At 58.9% G+C, this 8,158-nt stretch overlaps 1 protein-coding gene across 2 annotated transcripts in view; it reads left to right on the top strand.

Moving 5' to 3' along the window:
- The window catches only part of RBFOX3 (RNA binding fox-1 homolog 3), a 334,917-nt gene that overhangs the window by 255,216 nt on the left and 71,543 nt on the right, over positions 1-8,158 (top strand). The gene's annotated exons all lie outside the window — the stretch shown is intronic.

The following is an 8,158-nucleotide window of genomic DNA, read 5'->3' as shown; positions in this document are numbered from 1 at the left end:
CCTGGTCACTTTGGGGAACTTCGTGCCGGGCCGCGGGGGCGAGGAGCGGGGCCTCTCTCTGGCCGGTCGGGAAAGCCTGGGGGCCGCGCGGAGGCGGCGGCGGCGGGGGCGCGGAGCTCTACTGCAGCGGGGACCGCGCGCCGGCCTCGGGGAAGGCGGGCCACCCGCCTGATGGGGCTGACGAGGGAGGCCCCTGGAGCTCCGACTGGGGAGGGGGCTGGGCCAGAGTTTTGCAGTCTGCGGGGCTGCGCAGGAAGCTCGGGCTGGCAAGGGGGGTGCAGGAAGCCAAGCGACTCTGAGCCCCCAAATCCTCAGGGCTGCCCACGGGGAGATGCGCGCAGAAAATCAGCTGCCGCCTGCCTGCTGGCCGTGGTGTGGAAGGCGGGGGTCCTGCGATCCCACCCAATGCGGAATCAGTGGGGACGTTGCAATGGGGACAGAGGGGGGACTCCCTCACCTCCCCCAGGCCCCATGGCCTCTCAGGGCTGCAGTTCCCAGTGCCAGCTTGGCCAGAGCCAGCTGGGGGGCTGCAGTACCTTGTCTCACCCACCCTGGCTGCCCACACCTTACGACCTGCCCTCCTCTGCGGCGCTGTGGGGCTGCCTTCTTTATCTTTAGCATCCTCAACCCCTGCTGTATGGGCCCAGGTCTGCACCCTGGGCTGGATGTGGAGATGGGAGGCAGAGGGCAGGGGGTGCCACCCCAAGGCTGACGGTCAGGGTCAGGCCAGGCCTAAGTGAACATGTTCCTCCACCACCTCCCCCATGGGTATGTTTGAAGGGAGGATGGCAGAAGTGTGTGTTGCTTGGAGATAGGGAGCGGTCCAGGTGGAGCTGGGCTTTTGTATGGTGGGTTCTTGTCCTTTTGTGCCCCTTTGGGCTCTCCAGGGAACCAAGAAAGAGAGAGCCATCGGAGGTGGCTCAGCAGGAGCTGGGGACACAGCAGACAAAGATGGGGTCCTCGGCTGAGCCAGGGCAGCTCTGAGTCCCCAGGCTGCTGGGCGCCTGGGTCGGCCCCTTACACAGATGCACGCAGCAGGAATTGACAAGTGTCAGTAACTGCAGAGGAAGGGACAGGGGACTGACTGCACGGTCGGGAGCAGAGGGTGGCCAGAAGCAGCCTGCAACCCGGAGCCCTCGGTCCTCGGCCACACCTTCCCTAGGACCACCTGTGATGTCTGAGCAGTCCTGGACACAGCCCAGTGACAACAAGAGCTGATGAGAGGGCCCCCATACCCACAGGCAGCGGGCATCCAATTCCAGGCCGGGGCCGACTCACAAAATTCCCCATCGTCATTGAGTTGCAGGCGATCAGGGTGGACCTCGCGGGTCAGCCTCCCAGTGCCTCAAACTTCCATGAGCGCAGGAATCCCTTGGGGATCTCTGAGGTGGGGCCTGTGAACCTGCATTTCTGACAAGCTCCCGGGTGGTCATGGGGCCCACCACTCAAAGTAGCCAGGATCTGCCCCACCGCCAGCCCCACTAGCAAGAATGCTCTGGGCTGCAGGAAGAGGCTTCCATAGGTAAAATTGGAGACCAATCCACAGCGTATTGGCTGTGTTAGGCAAGTCAGTTCACCTCTCTGATCCTCCGGCTCTTCCTCTGAGAAACAGGGCAAAAGCACCATCCCCCCAGGTTGAACGGGAGGGTCAAGTTAAGATGAAGTAGCGGCAAGCCTCCGAAAAATGCCAAACATTTGGCATTATCTTGATGGAGTCAGACCGGTGCTCATAGTTGGGATAAATGCATCAAAAAGACCGAGGGGCCAAGGTACCCAATTCGTCCAGTGCTGAGTGGACGCGTCCTCTACTGGTGGCATTTGGAGCTTTCTGTAGGGGCAGCAGGATGGGAAAAAGACCGCAACCGAGACAGACCCATCCGAAATGGGCATCGACCATGGGTAGAATTGTTTGTGGGAAAGCCAGAGTGTGCACCTTGGGCCAAGCTTTGAACACCTGGTTTCCTTCACAGCTGTTCTGCAAGAGATGGCCGTGTGTCTCAGCAGACTGGGAAAGATCTAGCCAGCCATTTCCTAGCCATTTGTGGAGACACATTTTTATAGGAGCACACGCAGCTCTGGTGGTCCAGGACCAATACCAAACAAATAGTGACATTTAGTTCAAGACCCCACTTGTCCCAAACCACCTTTGACGTGAGACAGCCTCCCGCATCCCCTGGAAGTGGGGCAGAGGGCGGCTCCGGCCCAGCCTCCAGAGTCAGAGCTTGCCTCCCCTGCAGGCTCCCACCGAGGGCTTGCAGGTCTTCCGCGTGAGTGAGCCTTGGTGCCATGTGTAGGCTGTGTATTCAGTCTCAACACACGTTTGATAACAGGGGCAGGAGCAAAAGACGTGAAATCAAGCAAGACCAGAGACGTGGTTTTCGGCGCATTAAGATGCAGGGTTTAAACAGGCAAGCTTTTGAAACATAGAGCCTTTCGAACTGGAAATGAGAAAGTAAAACCTCCACCAAGAGAAGTCCGTTCTCTCTGTTAAAGCATCAGCCTTTCCCCGCTGCATGGGCTGGACCCCAAGTGTGCTGAGCGTGGGGCCGGGTCCCCTCTGAGACGCAGCAGCGCTATAATTAATTAGAGGAGCTTGTCGTCGGGCGTCCCTTCTCCCAGCCTCTCAGCCGTGCTGGTATTTTTCAGAGTTCTAACCATCCGAGGCAGGACTTCAGGTCACCGACACCAGGAGAAATCCAGCTGCGGTCTGGGCTCTGGTATTTGTTCAGAGCTCACCCGAGTGGCCTGGGGCCTCACTCAGGTTGTGCCCCACAAGGCCTGGCCTTGGTTTCCCCACCTGCCCAGCTGGCCGCCTGGGGGCTCTGGCTCTCTGTGAGTACCTCGGCCCCCTGCAGGGCGGCCCAGAGCCGTGGTCCCCCACATCTGGTCCCTGCTAGGGATCCAAGGATGGGACACAGAGAGGCTGTTGTCCTGGTGCATTGCGGCCAGCGAGGGGTGGGGCCGATACTGATCACCTTTCATAGCAAGAAGTACCTCATCTGGAAATCCAGAATATCAGCAAGGCTCCCTGAGAGGCCCCAGTCTGGGCTCCAGTAGAAGAAAGTTGTAGAGAGTGGGAAGAAAAACCCGCAGGCCCACAAAATGGGATTTTTTTGTCACGGTAATTACTTATTATTAAGCTGCAGTGTCCTATAAAAGAGAATCTTATCTCCACATCCAGCTGGGAAGCTGGGGAATCCCTCGGGGGAAGACAGAGATGTAAGTGCCCTAAGTTTTCTAAAAAGGAGTATTGGTGACAGAGAGGAGGGGACTGTGCTGGCAGGTTGCCAGCAGGCCAGAGAGGGACCAGACCCTGGAGGATGGGAACGTTCGGGGCCTTCCCGAGGGCTGTGTTTAGAGTTCTGTCCATCTTATCATCTTCATGTTCTTAATCAAGGTGAAATCACAGATGGCCTCAGTTGTCATTGGCGTAAACATTGCCAGAAACCGGAAGTTTCCGTGGAGGATGTGGTGTTTCCACCCAGCTTCCTGATGGGAGACAGATTGTTTCTTGGAGTTGGTAGCAAAAAACATTCCTTCAGGGTGTGGAACCCAGAGGCTCCTCGGGGAGGCCAGGGAATTCTAGGGTCTGTTTTGAGATTCGTTAGGAAGCTCTGCTCTTATTAACAATCATTCTCTTTGGGGTAGCCATGCTGCTAGTCACAGGAATTTTTAATGAGGATTAATTACCGTAGCAAAGGTAGCACTGCTTCTTATACCTTCTTGACACGCCTGGGCATCTTGTCTGTGTTCCTGGGCTGTTGGCATGTCACCGTGGTGTGATTCTGGGAACCCCGTCTGAGACACACATGTTCATGGTGACATAACATGCCTGTGAGTGCGCCCCAGCCAGGGGGCAGGGACAGGCACAAAACAGCAGCTTCTCCACCAGCATCTCCAGAATTACGTGCTATTGAGTCTGTTCCAGTGGCCGGAGCCACATGCTAAAAGTTATCCTATGAACCGGAGAATTTAGCTAAACCAGTAGTTAAGGCCCCGTGATGCTCACTCCAAATTGAGCCACCTGGTCAGGGAGCCCTCGCCCCCCGCGCCCCCAGGAGACCCTTGGGGACCAGAGATAGCGCTCTTCTAGCTGCCCATGCCTCACACTTAGGGTGAAACCAACTTACTCTGGTGTCGTTTGGTTGCTGAAGTAACTCGGTTATTTCTCCGGTTCCCCCTCAGTTTTTGCTCGTTGGCAGCTCTTGCTGGTCCCCGAATCTGCTGAGTGTACATGCACGTTTTGTAGTTGAGGAAACTGTGGCACAGAGAGGTTAGGTAATGGCTAACTCGTAAAGCCCGCGACGAGGGACTTCCCTGGCGCTCCAGCGGTTAAGACTCCGAGCTTCCAATGCAGGGGCCATAGGTTTGATCCCTAGTCAGGGAACTAAGATCCCACATGCTGCGGGGCGCAGCCAAAAATAAATAATAAAGCCCCAGCCGGACCCCAGCCTCACACATCTAGTAAGGAACAAGGGCCCTCCAGCCACTTTCCTCGCCACCCACAGAAGAGAAGTAAGTCAGCTGCAGCCTTGAGTTGGGGAAGGTGGAAGGAGCCTGCCTCCGAAACCCGAGGGTCCTGGCCTATCGTATCTTTCTCCTTGGGGTGAGTGGGTTTCTCTGAAGAGGGAGGAGCGAGGAGCTGTGTCTAGCTGGATGGGCGATAAGCGTGGCAAGGAGTGGTGGCCGAGGAGGGATCCAGCCCCGGGCATGGACGGAGGGTCGCCTAGTGTAGGATGTTCAGACCCAGCAGAGTGTGAAGGCTGGGCAGAATCGAGCAGCCTCAGACCCCCGGCTCTGCTGTGAGGCCTCCCTGCCCCAGAGGTGTGGGTGCATGGGGCTGGGTACGGGCTTCACGGGGGCAGAGGAGCTGGCATGGCAGGCGTGGGCTAGGCCAGTTGGCGTGCTGGGAGGGCAGCAGAGGGCAGGAAAGAACGCTGCAGCCGGGCAGACCGTGCCTGCGGCCTGTCCTCTCCCCCTGACACAGCCAGGTGCCCACAGCCTGCCAGACCAGTGGGCAGGCACTGAGCCACACAACTTGGGGGTCGCAAAACGCCGCCATCCTTGGAGGAGGCGAGGCTGAGGTCCCAGCCCAAGTGCCCTCTGTCTCCTGTCCTCGGTCCTGGGGATGGCCACCTGCAGGCAGCTCAGAGCAGAGTACCAGGTTCCTGGGGGAGGGCGGGAGGCTGGCAGGGCTTCTAGCCAGCTCTGGGGTGGCACCTGGCACCCAACTGGAACCCGGGCGAAAGGCAGTGGTCCCACAGGCAGGCAGATGTCAGGAGGGAGGTCGGCAGCTGGGGCCCGCCTGTGACCGGAGGTGAGTCCCACCCAGGTGTCGGAAGCAGCAGCACACTGCGGGCCTGCGGAAGGGGCTCCCGTACTCCCCGAGGGCGGGGCTTTGCGGCCACCCCGGACCGCTGGGGGCTCCATGAGGCTGCATGTTGCTGTCCCTCCTCCTGCCTCTCCTCCAGCACCTCTCTCCATGCCTCCCCCAAGTCCTCAGCCTTTCTCTTCTACCTTCATGTCAATGGTTGCCCCTAGAATATTCCCTGCCGCTGGGCCTCTGCCGCCCTCTCCTCCCCTTCCCCCGGCCTACTTTCTCGCCTCTCTTGTATTCATTTTCTGTTTTCCCCTTCGCCCCCTACTTCCTCCCAGGGGATTCCAGCCCCTTCTCATCCCCCAGACTCTGGCCAGCCCGTGCAGCCCCCTCCAGCTCCCTCCATGGCCTGCCAACCCACTGGCCAGACTGTTATGTGGTCCCCTCAGGGGCTGCGCATGCGTTACAAATTGCATCTCCATGGGATCACAGGCCTTTTGTGTCACCAGCACAGCTGAGCGTGGTCCTTGGTGTCCAGGACCCCCAGGGGGAGCGAGTCCAGTTCTGGAAGGAGACCGGGTGGGGCTGGGACTTGGCCTTGGGCAGGAGGCCTCGGCTGCTCCGGGGAGCCCTGGGTGGCTCTGGTGCCAGCCCACCTGCCACGGTGGGGTCCCCACCAGCCGCAACAGAGATGGGCGGGTAGCCTCTGAGAGGCAGTAGAGGCTAGTCCTGTCCCCGCCCCCGTACACCCCCCAGCCGGGGGCTCCAGCGGGCCGGCACGGTCTTCATCCCCCTGGGATCTTTGAGCAGCTCAGGGAGTCGACAGAGAAGGAGAGGCGCGGGCGGTCAGCAGCCACAATTATTTATGGAGCGGCTGTTTGTGCCAGGCTCTGCAGCGGGCCCTGGGTGTAGAGTTGGGAATGAGAGCCCCCTGTCCTCCGCTTCCTGGGGCTCACAGGCCCAACTCAACCAAAGTAAACTGGTTCTAAGAGCAGCACACGTCTCTCCCCCCGTGGCTGTGAGGGCACGTCCAGCGCTCAGCCGGGTGGCCTGACAGGGGAGCCAGCCAACGCCTTCCCTTCCCGGCCGGAGCTTCTGTGTCCAGACATCTAAGCTGGGGTTTTACATCACGTTTCCTTCCCTTCCAGGGGGCTTTTCGGGCTGCAGAGGCCCCTGCTTGCTCCCCCCAGCCTGTACCTACCCCATCACCACCCACCCAGGCGTGGTGTCCAGCCTCTTAATCACTCCAGCGGGCAGCTCGAGTGTGCCCGGGTGTGGTGAGTCAGCTCCGCGTCTGGGGAACGTGGGGAACTTGTCCACAGGGGCAGTGGGGATCCCGGGTGGACTCGCGGGAGAGGCCTGGCCCCCGGAGCCCCCGAGGCAGGAAGGAGGCTGCTTTGTCCTGATCCCCAAGCCAGTGCAGGGCTGGTCCCACGCAGACCCCCAAGGTCACCCACACCAGGTGGTCCTGAGAGGAGCTGTCCCACACCAGCCTCAGAGCGGCTGCTGGGCCCACAGTGTCACCCCCGGAGGGGGACAGGTGGAGGCAGATGCTGCCTGTCCTGGCCCCTCAGCAACCGGCCCTGTGGCCTAGAGCACACTCTGGTCTCTTGGGGCCTTTGGGGCTCATCTGCAGAGCGAGGGTACAGTCAACAAATGTCAGGGCGCTGGGGGTTGAGCCAGAGTACCATCCAGCCGCAGTGCCAGGGCCCCCTGCGTGTCACCTGCCGGGCGTCCTCCCTGCCTTCACGGAGCTCTTGTTCCAGTCCGGAAGGGAGGGGACAGATCCACAGAAAGGCAGACACAAAGGGTGACAGACAGACGCGGACGTGGAGGACACGGAGCGGGGGCTGTGGTGGGGCAGCAGGGCCCCCCAAGAGGGCCAGGAGCACTTAAGCTGAGCCGGGAAGCAGAGGCAGCAGCGCCAGGAGTCAGGCTGTGTTCTGCTGGGACTCGTGCCCACATCCTTCCCGGGAGGACCCTGTGCCCAGATCATGGCTCCCAGAGCACAGTCTCACTTAGACAAATGTCACCTGTGCCCGTGCTGTGCTAAGGGAGCCGAGTGTGTGTGTGAGTGAAGAGCACATGTGTGAGTGAGGTTGTATATTGTGTGCATGTGGGTTGTGTGTTGTGTGTGTGTATGTGCGGGGTTGTTGTGTGTGTTGAGAAGCCGGAAGAGAGCTCGGGGCAGTTCAGCTTCTGTGTGTGGTGCGTGCAGAGCTGATACAGGTGTGGGGAAGGGTCCCAAGAAGACATCCGCAGAAACCGTCCCCATAGAAGGTGGGTGGTGTGAAACTTAATCTGTCTCATTCCCTCATCGGTGAGCAAATAAGCAGGACCAGGTCAGGGCTGCCCAGACCAGGAAGTGGGGTTAGAAATGGAGAACGAATGTGTGGATTTTTTCCATCCCAATTGTCATATTTTGGGGGGGAAGTTACTGCCAAACCATGGTGTGTTCAAAGAAGGGTGATTAGTTGCATCAGCTAAAGGTATCCGGGAGATTCAACCCGGATCTCGGCTGAGGTCAGCAAGTTGGCACATAAGGGAGAACAGACCTTCCCCACCTGGACAGGAGCAGAGGGTGGGAACAGACAGTGGGTTTAGAGAAAAATATCTAAGAACATTTGTAACTGGCATCCCCCAGCTTTAGCATTGGTTGTTACGTGAGGTGGTAAGTTGCCTGTCATCAGAGGAATGCAACAGAGGCTGACTGGTTCTCTACTTCAGAGGCTCTAGAGCAATGCTGTCCGATAAAAATACAACGTCAGCCAGTAAGAAAGTTTACATTTTCTAGTAGCCACTTAAAAGAAGTGAAAAGAAAAAAAAAAAAAAAAAAAAAAA

This window comes from Neophocaena asiaeorientalis, unplaced genomic scaffold (genome assembly GCF_003031525.2).
Source record: "Neophocaena asiaeorientalis asiaeorientalis breed wild unplaced genomic scaffold, Neophocaena_asiaeorientalis_V1.1 scaffold30, whole genome shotgun sequence".
Classification (NCBI taxonomy): domain Eukaryota; kingdom Metazoa; phylum Chordata; class Mammalia; order Artiodactyla; family Phocoenidae; genus Neophocaena; species Neophocaena asiaeorientalis.
Note: the sequence above shows the minus strand (reverse complement) of the source record. Positions and strands in the feature narration are given on the sequence as shown.